The sequence below is a fragment of the Zootoca vivipara genome, chromosome 7 (genome assembly GCF_965207765.1).
Source record: "Zootoca vivipara chromosome 7, rZooViv2.hap1.1, whole genome shotgun sequence".
In the NCBI taxonomy this organism is placed as follows: domain Eukaryota; kingdom Metazoa; phylum Chordata; class Lepidosauria; order Squamata; family Lacertidae; genus Zootoca; species Zootoca vivipara.
In genome coordinates this window covers 63,699,430-63,723,761 of record NC_142590.1, presented here as the reverse complement: position 1 = coordinate 63,723,761, position 24,332 = coordinate 63,699,430, and the positions used below count along the sequence as shown (strand labels likewise).

Genomic DNA, 24,332 nt, shown 5'->3' with positions numbered 1-24,332 from the left:
TCTCTCACACACACACACACACACACACACACAGCCTTTCCCCTCCATCCATGCCCCCCAACCCGCTGCCACCGCAGCTGACTTAGCAGGCTCCCCCCGCGCCGCCCCCATTGATCAAGCAGGCGTCCCGCTCTCCTCCTCGCCTGCTTCAGACTGCAAAGCTCAGCAAGTCTCACTGCGGGCGCTTGGAAAGGAGTTGGGATAGAGGGGAGGGGCTAAAACCACCCTCCAGGGTTGGATAATGAACTGCACCACAGAGGCGGAGGCGGAGGAGAGAGAGAGAGAGCCCCTTCTCAATTAATGCAGGAGCTTTATTCTATTGAGCCACCTCTCCGCCAATGAGGTTGGAGCTCCGCAGAATACGGCGACGTACGGGAGCCCTGGAGGGGCGGGTGGGAAAAGCAACTGCAGCATTTGAGGGACTGACCTGGCGGCTCGAAGTCTTCTGCCCGCCTTGGACTCTGTGTGTGCGTGTGCTGACGCTTGTGTGTATCTGTGTGTCTCCGCACCGGCGAGCGAGTAAGTTTCACTTTCCTTCTTGTTCTTTGCTTGCATCTGTGTCCGAGGATGTACTTCGGGGTGCATCAGAAACCAGACCTTCCCCTTTCCTCCCGCCTCTTCTGGTGATTGATCGTTCCCTAAGTAGTAGCGGGGCTCTGGGACAAAAAGGTTTGGCGAACGCAAGGGTGGGGAGAGAAACAAGATTAACGCAACAAAACGCCTCCCCTCGCTTTTAAGTTTACTGCAGCAAGTGGAGTTATTTAGAAAAGCTAGTGGGGATCTCCTCGTCAGCTTTCTGCAGTTGAGCAGAGAATTCGCTGGCCGTGGTGCTGACCGGACGATGCTGACCAGATCGTGTTTGGCCAGGAGTGCTGAACGGACAGCTCCCCGTGGTTTGGCGGCGGTTTGGCGCAAGGCATCTTCCCTTTCAGGGTAGAGTACAGTACTATGGAGATCCATGATAAAAGTGGCCGGTGATTTACTTCTGATTGGAGCAAAAAAGAAAGAAAGCGGGCTGTGCCTTAGAATATAAACATCTAAGCAAACAGCAACAACAAAAAAGACCCCATCCGTGTTTGTTCCTAATGATCCCAGGGAAGAGTCTCAAGATACCATTACCTGGTGTGCGTGCCCCCACCTCTCCTTCAAGGTTATAATCCAGACAGATGCAGAGGAAGAGGGTCATGCAAGCAGAGACACCAAAGTGGAGCAATTAGCATATGCACACACATGTATGCACATACTGTACAACACGTTCTGTTTCAGGACATGCTGCAATCTGAAAATGCTGCCAATTGGATGGTATGTGCACAATAGGTTTATATGCACCTGATCTGCAGCACGTCATATGTAGATCCCACTAGTGCACTCAGATACTGGTGCAATGTGCTGAATACAGAGCTGGGTTCCCTGGAGGGAGTGCATCGCTAACTTTCCTGATGCAGGAACGGAAAGGTTTCAGATTTCAGATCTAATGAATATGAGGTCTAAAGCATAACAAGCACCCACCTTTGGAGTGGGTTGGATTCATTGCATTGTGATTCAATGCAAGAAGTCAGTCTTTTGGGATATGGAGCCTTTGTATTTCAAATCTGTGCCTGTCCGCAATGGTTGAGGCAGGGAATCACTCTCCCTGACATTGCTTAGAAGAGGTGCTGACTCAGCTCTCTCTGCTCCTGCTCAGCAGGGTAAGATGGTTCCCAATAGGGGAAAACAAACTGGGAACAGAACAATCCACTGCACCAAAAGGCAGATGCATCAATGTCTAAACACTGACCAATAGGGTCAGGTGTGAGAAAGAGGAATTGAGAGGGAAGGAGAGAACCTGCAAGGAAAAGAAGGAACCACTGTGTGTGGCATTCTGGGGCATGCAAATTAAAGTGGCCTTTCTACCTGGGTGGAACTTGCTGTTAGTAATATGTGATTGTGTGCACAGGTACACAGCCATGTGCAGAGAGCTTAGCATGAAGTGGGTGGTATTTATGGTGAGCCCACACCTAACTCCATGAGTGCAATTGCTGAGGAGAGGTCATGAGCAATCATGGATAGAGCTGCCAGCTCACTGCATGCACTGCCCAGTTTACACAAACCTATCTCCACCCAGCCTTTTACCTCTGCCCAGAGAAACTCAGTAAGTGTGAACTGCCTCTATATTTTAGTGAAATGAGCTCTGTGATAGAGATAGGGGGAGCTTTGGGATTTCAGACAGTTTATATCTTCTGGGAGGGTTTTTTTGGGGGGGAGGAAATGTAACTGTTGGCTGGCTCTCTGAGGGGTACTGCAGAATGAGAACTCTGGGGATGAGTCTGCTGATTCTTGGCTGGCTGGCACAGGGCAAGTCACTTTCCAAGCTCCCAGTCTATTATAGCTCTGGAGTGCTTACAAGATGAGATGGGAGATAACGATTTTCCAGCTCCTGAGTCATTAGCTCCGTCTGTTCCTGATAAGGCCTTGCTCACCCTTCTTGCTGCAGTCTCCTTTTGGAACACACGCACAGCCTGAACCAGTTTGCTGTCATTTACTCCAGACCTAGATGGCCTCGTTATATGGGTGTCAAGGCTGCTTTGCACTCTTAAAAGTGCAGGTCTGAGCAGCATTAGACGCTTGCCAGTGCTCCTGGGTTAACTTTTCTGTTGCTGCCATTGGTTCAGTGTGAGTCTTCTTCCACTGCTATACACCACACTGCTAGCTATAATGGGTCTGCAATAGTTCTGTGTGCCCTTTTCGGATGCTACAATGCTGGGGGGCTCCTTGCAAAATGATTGGGGTTTTTCTAGCACCAGATAATCCCACGGAAATTTTACATAAAGCAGGAAAGAAAAGACTTTGTGGAGAGGTCCCCGGAAGGCTTTGGTGCAGCTGCTGCATCCATCCATTGCCTCTGTAGATGGCTCCCTCTGGACTGCTTCATCATACATGAGATTTCCCCCTAGATAGAGAGCATCTCTCTGTGTGGGTGGTGATGGAATAAATCTATCACTACTAAAGTGTGCATTGATTTTGCTGTGAGAACACGGATCAAGAAACTGTCATGTGTGAAGCACTTTTTTTAGAGTGTAAGCTTTGCAGCTATTGATATTGTATGGGTGGGGTGGTGACATAGGAATGTGAATGGCCTAATACTCAATGCTGACCTAGAGGCATGAATGTCTATGGAGTGTGTATGCTGTATGTAGTTCAGACACAGGATGAGGAGTATGTCTATCCTTGCGTTAGGGATCTTGTCATGTGTTTTTCTATATTTTTGTTGACCTCAGTAAATGTACATGGGTGGCTGTAAAAATGAAGCTTGGAATGCAAGCTAGTGTGTGCCAGGATATCCAGGATTTTCCATGTCCTATTGTGATTACAGGTTTTTAATGGACATGGAGAGGCCGGGTGCTAAGGGGTATGTGCTTATGGGTGTGTTATGTGATATTTGGTGTGGATTTGAGAATGGAAGTCATTGGAGGATCCCGCTATTGGAGATAACTGAATGCAAAAGCATTTAATGAGAATGTAACTGTCAGGGGAGCATCAATGAATGCTGTAGTTTATGCCCCTATGGCATAAAGTTCAGGTGAAAAATCACTAAAATGGACAAATGTTGTGTGAAAGTCCTTTCAAAGCACAATATTCTCTGAAGCTAGCTGGCATGGGAGAGTCAGCATAGTCATCAAGAAGACTGAGTCATCCTAATTGATACACCATCCCTTTCTACTGCAGGTATCCCCATTCAGTTATAACTTGCTTGTAATGCTGGGGATCATGGTAAACATCCAAGTTGAAAGTACGTTCATGATATTTGTTCCCTATGAGTAAAAGCCATTCCGTCCAATGTGGTTCTTGAGGAGGCCATGCTGTTGTAAGTGGTTGCCTGCACTGTGGCATTCTGGAAACTGTCCATTTTTGAACAGGGCAATTAAATTAGCTCTAAAGATGAAATCCAATGACATCTAGCTCTGTAGCTATTCTAAACTACTTTCCTCCAGTGTTTTGATTTAGTCGTTTCCACCCTGGTGTTTCTCCCACAGCAGTGTATCAAGCATGGAGGCCAGAAGGTGCTCCAGGCTTCCTCTGCAGCCTGGATCTATTCCCCATCAGTGTTCAGCTGGCTGAGTAAATCAGCGTTTACAATGTCTTTATCACCATCCTGTTGGTAGCAGACATAGATCACCTGGCAGTGTGAGTGACTCACTTTAGAATCCCAGAGCCTTTTGAAATACAGCTACTGCTATATTGCAAGAACAAATAGGGGAAATGAAGCATGGGAGTCAATGGTCATTTCCCCAAAGCTGTCTAAAAAGGTATTTCCTCTTGATATCTGCTGACCCCTTCTGCTCTGGCTTCAGCAGGCTGACTCCAATGGTCAAGAGAAGCCTCCTGGGAGTGTGGGGAAACCTGGCTGCTTGGCATACATGATAGTGTCATGCCATGGGGTGGGGGGTGGGGTGATGAATGTCTGCATGGAATGAGGGAAAGCATTCATTCTCTGCAGACCACAATTGCATGTTCTTGAAATATGTCTGTGTGACCAGGCAATTAGCAGCAGGAGAAAAGGATCAGCATATGCTAATACCCCAGGCTAAGGCAGAAGACACTGAGCAACTTCTATTCAATGAGCAGGCCCCAGGCAAGAACTGGAATAAGCAGACTGGGGAGGAAGAGATGGTTCTTTTGGAGGCCTCTCTTTGCCAAACCAGGCACCTTGGCCATAACTGAATGGACTGAACTTTTGTATTGTGGCCATGAAGATGGTGGTGGTGGTGGTGGTGGTGGTGATTTATTTATATGCTGGGTTACCCCAGATACTCCATGTGGCTTCCAACAAATTAAAACACATAGAGTTTTATACCAAAAGGTCAGGTCTTAGTGTTGCAGGAGAAGCACAGTTTGTATCTTTGGCTCGCTATCAGGCATCTGTCAACTCAAAGTCATTAACTCACTCATCCCTTTCAGATAAAAAGGGAAGAAAGACTTTGACACGTGACAACATTCTGGCATGTTGCTGAAGTGTGAATGGGACTCAATGGCTTTTATCAAGCAGCTCAAGACCCAACTATTTAAGGTCACGTAGTGAACAATATTCCTGCCAACCTAGCAGTTCAAAAGCACGTCAAAATGCAAGTAGATAAATAGGAACCGCTATAGCGGGAAGGTAAACAGTGTTTCCATGTGCTGCTCTGGTTTGCCAGAAGCGGCTTTGTCATGCTGGCCACATGACCTGGAAGCTATACGCCGGCTCCCTCGGCCAATAATGCGAGATGAGCACGCAACCCCAGAGTCGGTCACGACTGGACCTAATGGTCAGGGGTCCCTTTACCTTTACCTTTACCTAGTGAACAATATAGAGATGTGTTTTCAAGTATTCAGCAACAACAACAACCATTCATGGTAGTGGAAGAATCTGAACTACAATTTAGCAGCTCATTATAAACTTCAACTAATGATCTGGGCAGTGTATCTCCCAATACCAGAAGCTGCGGTTACACAACCATGGAGAGCTGTTGCCTTTGCACTATCCTTGTGAATTTCCTGGAGATATTTAGCTGGCCCCTTTTGATGTAAAGGATGCTTCACAAATCAAAGCCTTTATCTGAACCAGGAGAGTACCCCTTACTCTTATCAACGCTAGACTTTTAATACTTAATAATTAGAATGGTTTTTTATACTGTATATTATATAGTTTCCTTTAACCTGCCTTTTGCTCTGTATGTTGATTGAGTAACAAATCCTGGCTGACCCATTGATTGCATTTCTTATGTTCTGATATACTTGCTGCTACAACCCTCAGCCTGTATGTAGCTGATAGCTTTCTTTTGCTTGGCATTTTGATGCAAGGGCATTTTGTCTTAATAGTAAGGATCAGCACATAGCTTTGTATGATGACTGAGCACCTCCTGCTTTTGTACAGTTGGCACCTATATGATCCAGGTACCTGCATTCATCTTGGGAGACCTAGAATTCTGGACACACATCTCTTTCCTCCTACATTCCACAAATCCTGCCACCACTGCCCAACAGTTCCTATCAGCATCACTCATGGCTACATAGCTGTGTCGGCTTGCAAAAACTTCCTAAGAGCCACACTATTTCCCCATGGTGGTCTGAGTATATTCCAAAGGTTAGAGACAGATAGATGCCAACAGCAACAATATATGTGGGTCTCCTGGAGCCTGTTAAACAGTGTTTTATTAGACATATGCACTTTTTTTTAATTCCCAAAGCAAATGATCTCTTTGGGTAGATAGACAGGGTGTTGTTTCTTCCTTCCTTGCTGCAGATTCCCCTCTCCCTGCTGCACCAGAAACGGTGTGTATGGCAGGGGGTCAGCTGCCATCTGCTGCATCATGTCTCACCAGTTTACATCATTTGCTGAGATCTCTGCAGTCTTTGTACTGCAATAAGAACTAGTAGTGTTTTGCAATGGCTGTATGTCATGCATTTTATCTCCACATTCTCAAGCACTTGTTTTTACAGTTGGAAATGACTAAGGTATAGAGTGTCACTTTCCCAAGGTCACACAGTAAAAAAGAAAAACAAGCAAACATGGGACAACTAGAAAGGGAAGCTCCTGCTGCCATCATCTTTTAACTGATAGTGAATGCAAATAGTCTTCCTCAAAATCCTTTTGTCTAATACTCACTCATGGATGGACCATCTTGAACAGTGCTCTATTTAAAAATATTTTTATTCATTTTTAAGTTTAACAATTAACGTCACAAATAACTCATATTCATATACAAATAGGATTCTCTGAATCCCTGGGCTTCCCTCCACCCCTCCACGGTTTCTATAGTTATTCTTTTCCAACTGCATCATATAATGTTCTCCGGGTTTTCTTAAAACTCAATTCTCACCATAGTTCTCGTTACTTTGCAAGTTTTTTTTTAAAAAAAATCCTGCCAATGTTTTTAATTGTTTACAGTGTTCTTTGAAGTAACTTATAAATTCCCCCATTCTTTATTAAATTTAATGTCCTCTTGATCTCTGATCTTCCTGGTCATTTTTTTTTTGGTCATTTTGGCATAGTCCATCATCTTTATCAGCCATTCTTCTCTTGTAGGTATTTTATCTTCCTTCCATCTAAGCACCTGTGGTGTCGCCCAGGAACAAAGCTTCCAGGTTGCCTACCATATCAGCATTTAAGTAGGGTGAAGCTCAAGTGGAGAATCTGGAGATGTCTAGCAGCCGCACAATCCCACAGTTGTGTGTTGTGGCTGTGATGGAAGAGCAGCATGCTCCAAAGGAGCTTCACCAGAATCCTCCTGTGTCAGCCAAGCAGAGTACGTCCATCCTCTTGCTTTGCATCTCCCCTTTACAAGGTTACCACAATATATCATGAACATAATTACTAGTACTAGTGATGGATGAACTCCCATCCGCTTGGTTCAGAACTGGCTCAGAAATTATAAGCTTTCTCTTGAGAACTCTTGGGAGACGGGGGGGGGGAGGACTTTTCCTGAGAGTTTTTTTGTCTTGTTTGCTCATAATGTTGGTGCATGTGTGCTGGATGCACCTCACTGTAAAATTCCCTTGTAACTGTAGTTCCCAGTACTAGCCATGGAAGAGGAAACTGGAAATTCAAGCACTTTCCCTCCCCAAACAATCAGCGCTGGAAACAAGAGATAGTTTTAGAAACAATAGACAGGTGGAGAAAAGTAGCCAAATGTCAGTACGAAATAAACAAAAGGAATTTACCTGAACAGAGAAGGAACTTGGGTGGATGGTTTGGTCACATAGTGAATGTTTCATTGGCTTGGGCTGATGGGAGCTGCCTGTAATTCAAAATATCTGGAAGGCGCCAGGTTGGTGAAGGCTATTCTACATATTGTGCTTCTCAAAGTAATCGCATTGCTTAACATTTACTTGGTGAAGTTTTAAATTATTTTTATTTTATCCGATGGTAAGCCTAAAGTCAGGGGCTGCCTTACTATTGGGTTTTGTTAAACCATTCTGGAAAACTTTTCTCTCTCCCCCTAAACAGTAGGGTAAAATGGTCATGGGCAATATCCGAACAATGCATTTTGCCAGTGCAAGGTTTTCCACTTGTGCAACAGAAATTCTTTTCTTTCCTTTTCCTTTGTGTACATGTGTGCCCTCCCCCAACCTGCTTCCAGAGTGTTGGGGAAAATGCCTATAACATGATTAAGAGGCTTGTGGAGGGAAGAGAGCGGGGAAATTCCTTTGCGAACAGAAACACTGAAGGAACATGTTACTTAGCAGTACAATGGATACAACCCAATATAAATAAATACATTCTGAGTGCTTAAAGTGTGTGGCATATATTACCTCAGCAATTCTTACAGCAGCGTTTTCAGACAGGCCAGTATGAGAATGCGCTCGTTGTCAATGGTGGGTCAGAGGGTCAGAATAACACTTGCTTTATGATCACTAATAAACCTTTCTACTCATTCCCTTGTGGATAGTTTATGCCATACACCTATTTTGGAAACATCCTCCTTGACTGTGCTTTGCCAAAGATCCTTTAGTGAATTCATAGCTGAGGTGAGCTTGAAACTAAGAACTTGCAGCTCAGGCAGATCACACTCTCAGCCCTTGCATGAGACTTGCTCTCCAAATGCCATTTGCTTATTAGTCCTCATCACTGAGTTATCACTGTGACTAAGTGCCATGTCTGAGATGCAGTGGCTAATTTCTCCTCATGGCTTCTTTCATTTATAATGGGATTTTGATAACATCAAACGTCCTCAGCTATCGGATAAACTAAAGCTGGCACAATTACCAATTCATTAATTCAATCTCATCAGATAATCTAGACTGCCCATAGCAAGGATCACCAGTATACCTGTATTTCAACATCCTCTTTATAAGACTTTGTTTCCTACAACTTTGGGGAGCCGAAGTAGCCTTCCCTTCAGCCTACCAACAAGTGACCTTGCATATTAAGGGCCAGCTGGCCTAAATCCAAGGTTTTTGAACTGCCAGCCAACTTGGCAAATCCTCTATTCATTCTATCATGACTCAGCTTTGCAAACCCAACGCAGCCAGTAAAGACTCCCCATCTTCCAGAGAGCGAAAATAGGCAGGTATAGCTTTATTTTCCATGTACTGTATACACGATTGCATATGATTGTTATTAGGAGTGCCTTTTTATAAGTTTCTTGTCTGAAGCTTCTATTCCCATGATGCCTTGAAGTGCTAGGGTTCACAAGAAATGAACTCAGATCATTTTTAGAAATTGGGGGGACGACGACGACTTGATTAGAGAGGAACCATTGTCTCAGAAATGGGAGCAAACAGTGTTTTCTGTCTTACCCAGGCCAAGAACATAAAATACTTTGGAATAGCTGCCGGAACCCTCTCTAGCTAACGGAGACATTTTCATTCCCGAGCTTACAAAAAGGTTCCCTTTATTATATTGGACTAGATATGGGGTTCAGTCCCTGCATGATTCCTGTGAATCCCTTCTGTATTTGCAACCCATAGCAGTTAGTGTAGGCAGTTAATGTGTGTAGATGGAGGGGAGAATCAAGGCACGGTATAGCAGCTTTAAAGTAAACTCCATTTTCTGTGAAGGAAATAAGAAATAGCATGGCAAATAAACATTTTAAAGATCCCTTTCAGCATATCTCCTCCAATAGGGTTGTATCCAACAAAGTCAACCTAGCATATTCCTTCATTGCAGGGGGTTGGACTAGATGATCCACAAGGTCCCTTCCAACTCCATGATTCTGTGATTAGTACAAGGATTTCTGTTTTTGCAGCAGATCTTCCTCTCCCCCTTCCCCAATCTCTTCTGAGGGTTTTCCCAAACCTCCAGAACAGATAGGTGGTGTATGGGTGGAGGGAGAGAGGAAATTACATTCTATAGTTGAAAGTCCTTGTGCTAATAGGACAGTTTCACCCAAAAAAAACCTACAACCAGTGTTATGCTCAGCAGACTCTCCAAAACTTCCATGTTTCCAAGAATTTTTGTTTTCAAGTGATTGCAAAGAGTTTTGGAGTTTGTGGTGGCAGGTAGATGATTGACCACCATTGTACTCAGGTACATGTTAGTCTCAAAGCAATGATCCAGGAAGGTTTTTTTGCATGGTTTCTTAAATTTCCAAGGTCCTGCCCTTCGTAGATAGGAGCGGTCTGAGAGGGAGAATAGATGGCCAAACCCAATCTCGTTTTAAAATGGCCCAAACTTCATTGGATACTGCTAGCGTAACAGAGAAACAGATTTCACTCTGAGAGCTCACCCATTCTTTCAAAGGATGGAAAAAGCTGAGGTATGTGTTGAACAATTAATTAGACAGGAAAGATACAGCACCACAGAAACCACAGGGCAGTCGGATGGAAATTACAAAATTCATGTAAAGTGCTAACAGGATACTCAAACCTGAGGGCTCTTCCAGACTGTTGCTTTTTTGCAGCAGGATTTCATTGCATACAGCAAGTTCAGGTTGCCAAATTAAAGTGGATTTGGACAACAAATCTGCTCCCCCCCCCAAAAAAAATAGACTTAAGGAAGATGCTGGTAAAATGCATGGGGAAATGTGCTTGATAGAACATCACACAACCTCCATGAAAATAAATCAGGATGAGTTCTCAGTTGGCATCTGATGTTGGATAACCTTCCCACAAACAAATCAAGATGGAACAGGTTGAGTAGTAATCAACAAAGTCTTACACAGAGTAGATCTACTGAAATTAATGACCATGACTAAGACCCTGTCTATACCACACATTTAAACAGTCATAACTTCCCCCAAATAAAACTGGAAATGGTGGTTTGCTAAGGGTGCTGAGAGTTGTTACAACACCCCTATTTCCCTCTCAGAGCTATAATTCCCAGAGTTCCCTGGGAAGAGGGATGTGTGACGTGCTGTTGTTGTGTTTTTGTATACCCTGTTGGAAGCTGCCCAGAGTGGCTGGGGCAACCCAGTGAGATGGGCAGGGTACAAAAATAAATTATTTTAGGTCCAGTCGTGACTGACCCTGGGGTTGTGGCACTCATCTCACATTAGTGGCCGAGGGAGCCGGCGTACAGCTTCCAGGTCATGTGGCCAGCATGAGAAAGCCGCTTCTGGCGAACCAGAGCAACGCACGGAAATGCCGTTTACTTTCCTGCTGGAGTGGTACCTATTTATCTAGCTGCCCAGAGTGGCTGGGGGAACCCGGCCAGATGGGCGGGGTATAAATAATAAATTATTAAAATATTATTATCTACTTACACTTTGACGTGCTTTTGAACTGCTAGATTGGCTGGAGCTGGGACCGAACGATGGGACCTCACTCCGTCGCAGGGATTCAAACCGCCAACCTTCTGATCGGCAAGCCCTAGGCTCTGTGGTTTAACCCACAGCACTACCTGCGTCCCACAAAAAATGTATAGTATAGATGGAGCCTAAACACTCAATAGGTGAGTGAAACTTAGCTGACTACCACCCATTGCCTGGAAGTGGCCAGAGTTAAGTCACATGTGACTAAGAGGGTAGAGAGAAGCTGAAGCTTCTGTTACAGACATGATCCATAAAGGAAATTAAATACAAAACCCACACCTATACCAGAAAACAAGCTGCTTATGAATGAGTTTGGGTGGGTGGAGCCAAAGAAACATCACACTGTTTAGGTTGACCGTCTCTCAGGCATCTTACTATGGGAGCTGTAGACCCAACCACCTCTGGAGGATGCCAGGCTGATAACCTCCTGCCAACATAGTGGGGAATAGACCACCACCTGATAGCCCTGTGTGGGTATCTAACCCTGATGCTTATGCTGTGCCTTCACAGTCGGAGGCAGTATGCTTTGGAATACCAGTTGCTGGAAGCCCAAGTAGGGAGTGTGCTGCTGAGCTCTGCTTCTGCTTCTGGGCTTCCCATAGGCACCCAGTTAGCCACTGTGAGAACAGGATGCTGCACTAGATGAGCCGCTGGTCTGATTCAGCAGGACTCTCTTATGTTCTATCTAAGCCAATTTTCACCGCAACGTGTTAAGGCTGTAGTGTGCAAAAGACTTAGTCCAGGCTTGTTCCCAAAGCAATTTCCCTGGTCTTGCCTGAGTGGCTTGAAGACTTGGCCTTAATTCTCCCCACTCCAAGAGGGAAATGTACCATGATGTGCTTCAGTCAGCTTACTGCAATGCTTATGTGAACAACTTTAAAACTAAGAGCCGAAAGGAAGATCAAATGAAGGGAATGTGTCAAGAGCCAACGAAAATTTTACACTTGCAATTTTACACTTGCAATTCTCTGCTCTGCTCCCTACAGTTCCTCATCTGCTCTTGTGTGGCCTAATTATGTAGGCATATCTTTCCCCTCTCTGATCTAGCCCTGCAGCCTGGCCCTACCTACACCAAAAACCTAGGGTTCAATACTGCCCTTCTTTTTTATGTGAATCATTGAAAATCCACCTGCATGAGCAAATCAAAGAAGGATGTGGCCCTTTCTGTAAGTGGTGGTCTGGAGAGAGTAGACGACATGTTCTTTGTATTTAAATCACTCTTGAAACGTACTGCCTGACATTACTCAGCCATAATAAGCCTTTTGCTGCAATGGATGCTGCAGTACATGCCATGCCAGACTGGATCCTCCCTGTTCGTTTGTGCTGTTTAGTGCTACGTTGGCACAAACCTGAATCCGTCTGCTCCCATTGTCTTAGTTGGGAGGTACAGGGGAGCAGTTCAAAGATGACTCCTCCTTGCAACAATAGTTTGGGGATGTTTAGAAAGCGTCGGCACAATGCAGTCAAGGAATGAGACCCTGTGGAATTGACAGAGTGGTGAGCTAAGCTACAAGGATTAGAGGGAGTTCAAGTCGTATGTCTCTATGGAAGAATTGTTCAGTATGAAGCTCCCCAGCAGATAGGGAAGGTTTCTCCCCCTTCCCCCACCATATTCTATTTTGGAACTGATTGCATTACAGTACTAGCTTGCTTTGTTGGGGTAAATTTAGCCATCAAAATAAATACAAAATTGACAAAAGATCTGCTTGATTTTAGCTACTCACTAAGCGATGGCAGCCCAATGTTCCCTTAAAACATTCAGTCCTCTATATTCATGTGGCTATGACAAGAGTGACCCTATCCAAATTACTGGCCAAAATCCAGTGCAGAATTAAACACACCTGAGGCCACTGGATATGTGTTGGCTTGCGGCCAGTTTTGGTGCAGTGTAGCAGTTAGTGCAGGGTGGGAAAGCTTTTTCAGCCTGAGGTCCAAATTCCTTTCTGGACAGCTTTCCACATGCCAGAAGTTTGTCAGAGGGAAAAGTGAGTGGAGCAATGGGTGGGCTGTCAACCTTTGTACAGTAGGCTAGTTTCTGCACATGTACCACTCTATCCCTCATCCTTGGGAAAGTGGGGTTGGCTAGGAAGGAAGTGAGGAATAGAGAGAACTACAAAGGCCTAATCGAGAGGCATGAAGGGCCACACCCAGCCCTTGGATCTCAGGTTCCCCACCCATAGGTTAGAGTATTTGAACTCAAGTTTCAAATTTCTATTAAGATATGAAGCTCATTTGGTAATTTGGACTAATCATTATCTCTCAGCCTAACCTATCTCTCAGGGTTGTTGCAGGGGTAAAATGAGAGGGGGGAAACCATGCATATTACCTTCTTTTCAGGGAAAGTGGATTATAAATGTATGTGGCTCTGAGGGTGCCCTTCTGCTGGGTTCTAATACCAACAATGCAAGTGTGATGGTGAGAAAAAACACCTAAGTGTTTAAACAAGCGTTTTCTTGCAGTTTTGCCCTTTTTTGTTTGTCTGAGATGCAGTTTTGTGACAGCACCATGATGCTGGAGCAGGGAGGGAGAGAATAAGACTTGATTCATGGTGTACTTCTCCGTGCCACAACATCCAGGGGTCTCGCAGGCATCAATGAATTGATCTTCACGTGTCTTAATTTGAAGACAAGATAGCAAAGACACAGAACAGTTTAAAAACTAATGTAAAAGAGAGAGGAAGAAACAACTGCCACTTCTGAGTCCCATTTTACGGAATGTGTTTGTACCACAAATTGATTGCAAGAGCAAAATCTTGGGTTGTGCAGAAGGCAGGAATAAAAGCATTCAGAGGCACTGAGATAGCATTGAAAACTTTCCCCGAATGTCACCTGGTGCAGTGCATACAGTGGATAATCATAGAAAAGCAAATAAATGCTTTGCTAAGTTTCAAGATTGCATCTGTTCTGAAATGAGAGTTTCCCCTTGTCCAGGAACCCTTGAAAACAAGCAGAAGCTCATGCTCAGTACAGAATAAAACATCAGTCATTCGTGATTTGATCATGGATAACGGGCAAATCTCTGGAAGAAGAGGAAAGTCTTCACCTAGCATAGGAAATATATTTTTAAGTTGAAAAAAGCAACAGAGCTGGAAGACTTGTTTCTTTTTGGGACAGATGCCAATTGGCTACCAATACTGCCCATCTTTAAGACCAGCATCTGTTTGTAGAATCAAATTAATGTGCATCCATCAGGTAATTGACATTAAACAGCCCCACATTTCTAGGGAGTGTCATCTGAACTAAAAAAAATCATTGAATTACCTTCTACATTAGCTATGTGTTGTTGTTGTTGTTGTTGTTGTTGTTGTTGTTGTTGTTTGAAGGGTAAGAGGCATTTATGGGCCTTTCCAGCTTCCACACGGGCAAAGCACCATGAGAAAGCTAGCAAGTGGGTAAGAAACTCAAAGATATCTAAAGCAACTCCTGTTTAGACATATCTAAAAGGATCCCTACTAGCCAGGTAGCACAATCCACCTTCAGCCCACCCCCTCTTTAGATGGGGATGTAGCTTACTTCACAGTGTGGTAAGCCAGCCATACTACATTTGGGGGGCGTCCTTCTATACAATCTGTAGAGTGGGGCGCTGGATGTTTGCCCCAAAGTCTGGCCCTGAGGGCACCACTGTCACTATTATTACTAGGTAAAGGTAAAGGGACCCCTGACCATTAGGTCCAGTCGTGACCGACTCTGGGGTTGTGGCACTCATCTCACATTATTGGCCGAGGGAACCGGCGTACAGCTTCCAGGTCATGTGGCCAACATGACAAAGCCGCTTCTGGTAAACCAGAGCAGCACATGGAAACACCATTTACCTTCCCACTGTAGCGGTACCTATTTATCTACTTGCACTTTGACGTGCTTTCGAACTGCTAGGTTGGCAGGAGCTGGGACCGAGCAACGGGAGCTCACCCCGTCACGGGGATTTGAACCGCCGACCTTCTGGTCGGCAAACCCTAGGCTCTGTGGTTTAACCCACAGCGCCACCTGCGTCCCACCCACATTACTAGACTGGTAGCAAAATAAAAATAGACCTCAGCTAGATGGTGGTCTAGTTTTGGATCTGAGCTTTCTGGTTCTCGGACAGCAAGAGGTGATGCCCAGCTGCATACAGCCCCTAGTGCTGGAACCAAACTGATTGCCAAGTCAGAGCAATGACCTTTCACAGCAGCCAGCTCCCCACAGGGCTGGTAGGATGGAGCGGAGACTAGTGGCTGCAGCTGCCAACTCTGCAGCTCCTCACTTTCTTCACTCCGTTCTGCGGTGCAGTTTGTCATTCAGTCAGCGGAAAGCTCCCCTTTGCATTGGTGGAGAGAGGGAAAGGAAGGTGTGTGTGTGTGTGTGTGCGTGCGCACGTGCGTGCGTGCGTGCATGCATGCATGTGAGGGAGCAGGGAGTTATGACTCAGCGATGCGTAGTCCCAGGAAAATTAGCAACTGAACTGCCTCTAATTAAAACCGTGCCCGGTAAATTCACTGGACTGTATCAGACATGCTGCTCCATGTCTTCCCTCGCTCTGAAAATAAAAGTGCTGAGGAATGCCTCATACACAATGCCACATAAATGTTAATAGGAAAACCCGTTGCTTGGGTAATGTGCAGATTACACACATCGTTCAGAAATTATGCTTGGTGGAATGGCAAGCGGGGGAACTGATGAAAATCTTCTTTCATTAGCCTGGCTTGGATAACGTTTGGTCCAAACCTTAAGCCCACATAGGTTAGCTAATGTGGGTGTTAGCTGGTTACAGTATAAGTGTAATGAATTTTAAGAAACAGTCATTCACATTGCAACCAAGCGCATTTTCTCTCTCCCCTCCCTCTTCCCAGGTAGTTTTGATTTGGGCTCCCCAGGTATGCGTCAAAACTTAGCTGTGATATTTGGGTATGTGTAGGCTGGATAGGAGGCGGCATAGAGGAGATAAGATAGCCTTTTCTATTATCTAAAGGGCTGTTGCATGGAAAATGGAACATAAATAGGGTTGCCATATGTCCTCTTTTTCCAGGACATGCACTCTTTTTCATGGATAGAGTCATCGTGGCGATCCATAGTTAAAAGTAGAAATCATGTCCTCTTTTTTGCTCTTCAAAATATGGCAGTGCTAGCAAGCTTGTTTTCTCCTGCTCTAAAGGGTAGGGCCCAAACCAATGGATTCAAGTTACAAGAAATGAGATTCCAACTAAACATCAGAAATAATTTTCTGACAGCAAGAGATGTTAAACATTGGAAGTGACTCCCTTGGAAGGTGGTGGATTTTACTTCCTTGGAGGTTTTTAAGGAGAGGTTGGATGGCCATTTTCCCATGGATGCCTAAGGGGGTTGGACTAGATGAATCTTGGGCACTGCTCCATGTTTTTATGACTGTTGCAACGTGGAAGACAGGGCTATTTCTCAATCGTACCATTGCAAGGTGAAAGACATTCATTTATTCAAATACATTTATAAGCAGCCTTTATGAGTCAAAATAAAACATAAGTGCAACATAAAACAGTAACACCATAAAATATCATAAATATAATAAAAACAAGCAATATAGTACTCCATTTATAAAATCAGCAATAATACATAAATCTCCGACACACAGTGCAGTCCATCAACCCAAAAAGGAGAAGAGTGGCAATAAGTAGTATATCTCATGGATAGAGCCACCAGGAATAGGTGAGTTTTCAAGGTTTTCCTGAAATTCATGAACTGTTGTCGTTTTTAGGAGGTTAGCTGCTGCTGCTAAGGAAATGCAACATCATGGGCTTATTCTGTCCCTTGTGCCCACTAACTCTGAAGCATTGGCAAACACAAGAAGAGCCCAACTCGACAATCCCATAATTCTATTACTAATCCGTTGCCTAAAACATAGGAAGGTGGGAGCAGGCCAGTTTCTCAATGTTGTACCTGAACTTTTTGCAAGGTTCTACAAGGGCTTAAGGCTTGCTTTTTAAATAGTAACAATGAAATCTGGGCTACGTGACTCATCTGTGAAGTCTGGGGTGGGATTCCCCCTGCTTGCACCATCCCTGCAAACACCCATGACTGCATGGAGAGAAGCCAGTCCATGGAATCAGCTTCCATGTGGCTACCATGCCTTGAGAGAAGCACCTCCCATTTCTTTCTTCTTTCTGTGAGTTATTAGGGGTCTTGAACTTGAGATTATTGTGATCTCACTGTCTGGGCCAACATGGTAGCTTGTGTGAAGCAGGGAACCTGCCCTTTTCTGTGAAAGCTCCTGCTCAAGTTTAGAAGCAGTAGTGGTCAGCAAGGCGGGCAGGATGGAATTGCTTACCTGGCTTCCAAACACTGAGCGCTGCTGTCAGTTGCCAAGATATGGATGGGGAAGGGAGAAGCGGCAGGGAGCTTGGCTTGGTGCAGACCTGGTGGCAGCAAGTATGTCTGTTGGCTGTGCCATCATGCCTGCACCCCACCAAACTCCAAGCACCTCTTCTTTTCCCCCTCCTGGAAACCAACACCATTTGGGTGTTGAGAAGCCAACTGAACGCTGCCCTGCCAACTGTGGGTGTTTGGAAACCTAATAATGCAGAGAGTCTTTACACATAGAGCAGGTTGAGATCTTCCTACTCCAGCACCTGGAAGGGCTAGGTCAGGCATCTCCAAACTGCGGCCCTCCAGATGTTTTGGCCTACAACTCCCATGATCCCTAGCTATCAGGACCAGTGGTCAGGGAAGATGGGAATTGTAGTCCAAAACATCTGGAGGGCCGAAGTTTGGGGATGCCAGGGCTAGGTGATGGGGTTGCAACAGAGGGACTGGCAGCTGGCCCATGTGAAGGTGAAAGCTCACACATGGTTCCTCTCTGATGCAGATGGAAGAAGAGCATTCTTGGAATCAGGGGTCAGAGGAAGGTTTCAAACATCTAGTTGGAAGCTGGAGGGTCTAATTATGAAAGCGTTAAGTCAGGATTGAGGATCTTTTTAGAGGCATGTAGCTAGTCATTGCCAAAGTGACAGAGAATTAACTCGGGAATGTTGTTTTCTGTCCTTCAGCTCTGAACACAGGTACGGTAGCAAGTATCTCGGCCCAGACCCTGTGCTCTTACTATCTTTCTCATCTCTTTTCAAGTACTCTTAAAGCTCATTAGAGGACAAAATGATGAGCGAAGAGGGGGGAAGACACTTGCCTCATGGGAACCTAGTGTTCTGTAACCAGATGAACTGATAACAAGAAACAATCTTTTCTTGCTTTATTGTTAAATTAGAAATGACTCTCCTTGAAGGGTCTATGAATTTTTTTGGAACATTGCAATAAGGCTTAATAAAAAATTTATAAAGCAAAGAGATTTAGAAAAAGGGGAAGAAGAGAGATTGGTGGAACATCCATTTGCTGATTGCTTTGAAAATGCCTTAAAATGCTGTTTTCATTACAATGGAATGGAACTCTCTGCTTGACAGTATGTTTCAGCTGCCAGTGAGAATAATTTCACCAGCGTAAGCATAGATGTTTAGGGTATCTTTCAAGCTTGTTGGTAGTTTTGTTGCTCCCTGTAAAAAGTCATTGCAGTGAGCTGAACAATGCTTTTGAATAGTATAAATCTTTGCATTCAATTTTACCCAGAGAAGCAGCTATTTGCAGAAGCTGAAAATCTAATTAAGTTCTGTGACAACTGAGCATCATCCTGTTGTCTAGAATCAATGAAGGTAACTGTGCAAAAGCCATAATATCCAGCCATACAAGGCCTGAACTGGTTAAGCTTTGCTTTTAGGGTCTAGAACACATTGGTGGTGACAATTTTTGTACAGAGGATTGATCTGTATTTGCCCCTGTGGATTGTGTGGTTGCCTTGTACCAGTATATTAATTTATCAATCAAACATTTAGACTGCTTTTCATTACATAGTAATCACAGAGCAGTTTTCAGCAAAGTATAAAACGATGTATTATATCAGATAAAGCAAGACAATAAAATGCAAAATCGATTATAAAACTATCACAAACACTAGAATGAAGTTCATTATTTTGTATCTGAAGAAGTGTGCATGCACATGAAAGCTCATACAAATGACAAACTTAATTGGTCTCTAAGGTGCTACTGGAAGGAATTTTTTTTATTTTGTTTCGACTATGTCAGACCAATATGGCTACCTACCTGTAACTAAAACACTAGAATGTTAGGCAACCAATTAAATTTCTCTAAAAGCCAGAGGGACCAAGTATGTTTTAAATCAGGAATCCTGTTAGTTGTGGCTATCCACATTGCAATGGTAGGATCTTCCCTGGTCAGGGTGCCACCACAGAGAAGGCCCTACCCTTTTCCAAAATGCAACAGGCCACACAATAAGCCCCTCCCCTGCCAACCACACATGAATCATATATTGCTTGTGGTCACTGTATGTACAAGAGTGGTGAATTTCCACTTTAAAGAGAATATTGCAATTGTTTTAAAAGCCTGAGTTTAATTACATTGTGACTGAATTCAAGGTTGGTTAACACAGGGTGAACTTTCCACAATATCAGAAGCTGCCCAGGAGTCACAAAGACATACCTAGGGTTAGAGAAAGAAGAGTCTTGCTACTCTCTAGTTTGGTGGCTGTGGCCTTTGGATAAGTTTATGAAGAATCTGGACCCAATTGTTCATTGGGCATCTAAACACCTGCGTTCTTTGGCTTACCCAGTGACCTCTTGGGGTCAGGACAGGACACCAGGGATATCACAGGTTTTATTAAAATTATATTTACTGGAGCATGTTGAAACTCATTGATTTTTTCAAACAAAGATAGAAAATAAACACTTTACAAATGCTATAATTTTTTTTAAAAAAAAATCAGTTAGAAGGAAGAATCTTTTGTCTTTTCCCATTTTGTGGAACTGTAATTGAGTGTTATTTTGTTGTTATTAAACCTTACAACATGATTTTTTAAAAAAATGCAAGTTGCTTTATTATAACTACTGCAGGAGACCAATTCTACTGCAAGGACAACCGGCTTATTATTGAAGTGACACTCCTCTCATAATGCCTGAGCTGCCTGAAAGATTATAGCCTGTAATTGTAATTGCCCTTTCAGTCAGGGCCACGAAGAAAGGTAAATTTATTTGCTTGTGTGCTGAGGTGTCCTTGAACGAAATGCCTCCCTGTAACTGTGGGGAGCCCCTGCGTCTCTGAAGCATAGAGGAAGCTGGAGAAGTTCCTGGGGGAAGAGTGAGCAGCTGGCAGTAGTTAAGGTGATGGATAGCCATTCAGCCAATGTTCAGTGCCTTTGCGCTCTATCAATCAGAGCCTGTTGTTGGGTACAATTAAGACGATGGTGATGCCTTCCCAGTGCTGCTGAAGTCCGAGATGCTCCCCATGCCACACTATTTCTGGGATTCCTTCCACATTGTTTGGATCTACCGAAGAAAGCAACAGCAGGTGGCATGGTGTGGCAGTGATGCTCACCTGACAACCTGAGTCACTGCTGCTTATCAGATGCAGAGGGAGGGGGTGAGGCAGTGTGGAGGTCAGCGCAGTGGCCATGCACTGGCAGAACCAATCCTGTACTACTTCATGTGTGTTTGCACTGCACTTGCCTCCCTGACATATTGCCCCTTCCTCTCTCCTTCCCACTAAGCAGCTGCAACACAGCTGCTGGGAGATCAGGTGAGGCCACCACCACACCATGCTTTCCACCACTTTAAGAAAGGAACTAGGTTCATCTGGCGCCTTCATTATACATCTTTAGGCGCCAGGCAAAAACGTTCCTCTTCAACCAGGCCTTTGGCTGATTAGTATTCTACAGCTTTTTAAATGTGTGGGAAGGTTTTTATTGTTTTATTTATTTGTACTTTTATATTGTATTTTTATATTGTCAACCACCCTGAGATCTTTGGATGAACGGTGGTATACAAATTTAACAACAACAGCAACAATAAAGACACGTGGCTGAGGGCTCACATGTTTAGAGGCCTCAACATTTCCAAAGGGAAAAAGTCCTTTGGAAACTAGCTCTTTGGCCTAGCTCCAAGAAAGGGGCTGGTTTGGGGCCTAACTTGTATCGCCTTTGCTAGTTTTGTGTGGCATTACTGGGAACCACTGAAAATGAATGTTAGCGAAAGCAGTCAAGCAGAGCCTTGCTGAATCAGACCAAAGGTCCATCTGGCTGGGCATCCTATTTCCAACAGGCCAGCAAGCAGCAATGGTCTTCTTGGGTTGGGTCCCAATGAATGCCAGTGAGCAAGCAGCATTCTGTAAATGATAGGCTTAGCAAGGTGTGGTGTTCTGCTGCAAGACTAAATGCTGCAGTTGGTGAAGTTACAGCTGCCCGACACCTAGAATGCCTTGATTGAGTATCAAAGTCACAATGGCAGTGAACTCAACCAATCAGACACCTGTCTTTTAGAGCATGGAACACAGACAGTTTCCAGTGCAAAATGACATTGCACTCTGGCTCTCAGTACTAAGCAACTTGGAATATGAAAATGCTCCTGCTCTGGAATCTATAGCTTGCAACATGCACTTGTTTATTTATTGCACTTATATGTGGAATATCTCTTGCATCCATAGCCAAGTCCCATCTCCTTCAACCTTGTGTGAGCTAATGAAATGTTGCTTGCAGATAATCAAGTATACCATAGTCATTATTTTAAACGGCCTTCTGGCCTCCGCATCCTGGGGACTTTTGTGACCGAGAAACATGGTCACATCTCAGCCTGCTAATGTTTCCCAGTGTCCCCCATGTGATGCTTACATGAAGTTAATCCATCCATTGCAAAGGAATTATTAGCTGAGCTTGACCTCTGGTCTCAGTGGTCTGCCAGGAAATAAATGGTGCTTCTCTTCAATGTGCTTCAGCATTCCTCACTATCCAACCATTCATGTTAAGCTTCCCCCCCCCCTGACTTCACTATATTACTGCAGAACATTGGATGGATGCCATCTGATGTACAGTGACAAAAATCCCAAACTGACTTTGAGATCTTGTATCTAAAAAAAGAATAATTTATTATTACTGTATTATTTATTTATTTATTTATTTATTTATTTATTTATTTATTTATTTATTGCTGCTACTACTACTATTACCAGTGCTTTTTTCTGGGGGGTGTCAGGGGTACACATACCCCTAAACATTTTGTGAATCTTTGTACTATTGTCCATTTACTGTATTTATTTCCCCCAATTTGAACTATAAAATGGTGCTTTTCTTGTGTCAAAATGAGAGTACTCCTAAACATTTTTTTAGAAAAAAACACTGATTATTATTATTACCATGTTATAACATTGTAGTGCTAAGTAATTGTCCCACACACTCCCCAAATCTACTCTGGAAGATTGGGGAACCCGCGGAGCACTCCATTGTGCAAGTGTAAATCCTTGCTCTGGTGGGATGGTTACTTAGTGCTGCTTTGGATACAAGTCCTTATTATGGTTATCATCTTACTTCTTCCTACAAATTGTTTTCAGCAATCACTTGAGCACTTGCTCAGAGATTATTTGAGCCACCTGCGCAATCAAAACATTGACACTAAAGTGGTCTTCACAGGTTACCATTTTTAGGCGCACGATTTTAGATGGCTTTTAAAAGATTATAGACAAATTCGTGGAACAGAAGACCATCGGTGGCTAATTGTCCATGATGGCTATGCTCCACAATTGGAGGTAGTAAAGCTTCTGAATTCCAGTTGCTGGACACCGCAGGCAGGGAGAGTGTTCTTGTGCTTTGATCCCGCTTGCGGGTTTCCCACAGGCATCTGGCTAGCCACTGTGAGAATACGATGCTGGACTAGATGGGCCATTGGTCTGTTCCAGCAGGCTCTCCTGTTCCTCACCTCTCTGTTTATGCTTGGTTGTAGCAACTGTTGCATTTGGCCTTCAGATCTGGAAATCTGTAACGGTCAGAAGAAATTAGTTTTATCCCAATCAGCCTGAAAGTTGGAGTCAGTGTTTGCCAGATTGATTAGAAGACAAGTTCCACCAAACTTTATCATAAAAGGGCAAATGTATACAAAAGCAGCTTCTCTTATTACAGTACAGTCATACCTTGGGTTACGGCTGCTTCAGGTTGTGCGTCGCACCAAACCCAGAAGTCCCGGAATGGGTTACTTCCGGGTTTTGGCACTCGCGCATGCAGAGAAGCACTAAATTGTGCTTTGCGCATGCACAGAAGTGCAGAATCGTGACCCACGCATGCCCAGATGTGGCACTGTGGGTTGCGAACACTGCTAGTTGCAAACGTGCCTTCCGCATGGATCACGTTTGCAATCAGAGCGTCCACTGTACTGGGAAGGTATATTGACCAGATTTCTCCCTGTTGTTTTGAAAAGCTGCTGAGTTGTAGGGGCTTGGATCTGCCTCTGGCCGCAGCCCTTGCTCCTGTTTTTTGTGTCCCAAAGTAACCATCTGCTTGTATCAAAGGCCCCACTTTTGCATAATTTGATTCTAATAAGCCTGCTTTGCTGGGCTTGGAGTCTGGGGCCTGGCAATGTGGGTGGAACTGACTCGGAACAGATGCAGGCAATGTGATTGGGCCACAGACCAGGCCAAGCTGTTCCCCTTACCCATTCAGAAACTCCTGCTTTTAAGCTTGCATGTCAATATGTACCCCAAAGGAATAAGCTTTTGAATGGGACAGCACCAATAAAGGTAAAGGTAAAGGGACCCCTGACCATTAGGTCCAGTCGTGACCGACTCTGGGGTTGCGCGCTCATCTTGCATTATTGGCCGAGGGAGCTGGTGTATAGCTTCCAGGTCATGTGGCCAGCATGACATAGCCGTTTCTGGTGAACCAGAGCAGCACATGGAAACGCCGTTTACCTTCCCGCTGTAGCGGTTCCTATTTATCTACTTGCATTTTGACGTGCTTTCAAACTGCTAGGTTGGCAGGAGCTGGGACCAAGCAACAGAAGCTCACCCCGTCACAGGGATTTGAACCGCCGACCTTCTGATCAGCAAGCCCTAGGCTCAGTGGTTTAACCACAGCGCCACCAATAGCTGTAGCCAAAAGAAACAACAGAAGCTTATGATGCTGCTACAGTTCAGTCCTGCTCCGCTTTCAGCGGATGATCTCACACACACATGTACAAACCCATTGGATTCTGTTTGTTAATGTTTACTCTGCAAATTGCCTGTATTCTATTACCCGTCGTAAAATGTGGGGTGGGTGGTGCATCTGTAGTGCTGCTGTCGCTCTCCTCTCTTTGCAAAG

The 24,332-nt window shown here is 44.4% G+C and overlaps 1 protein-coding gene across 1 annotated transcript in view; it reads left to right on the top strand.

Moving 5' to 3' along the window:
* The first annotated feature begins 253 nt into the window (after nucleotides 1-253).
* The window catches only part of SYT2 (synaptotagmin 2), a 137,757-nt gene continuing 113,678 nt past the window's right edge, over nucleotides 254-24,332 (top strand). The window contains exon 1 of the mRNA XM_035122915.3: nucleotides 254-519. The gene's annotated coding sequence lies outside the window, so the exon portion shown is untranslated. The remainder of the gene's footprint in view (nucleotides 520-24,332) is intronic.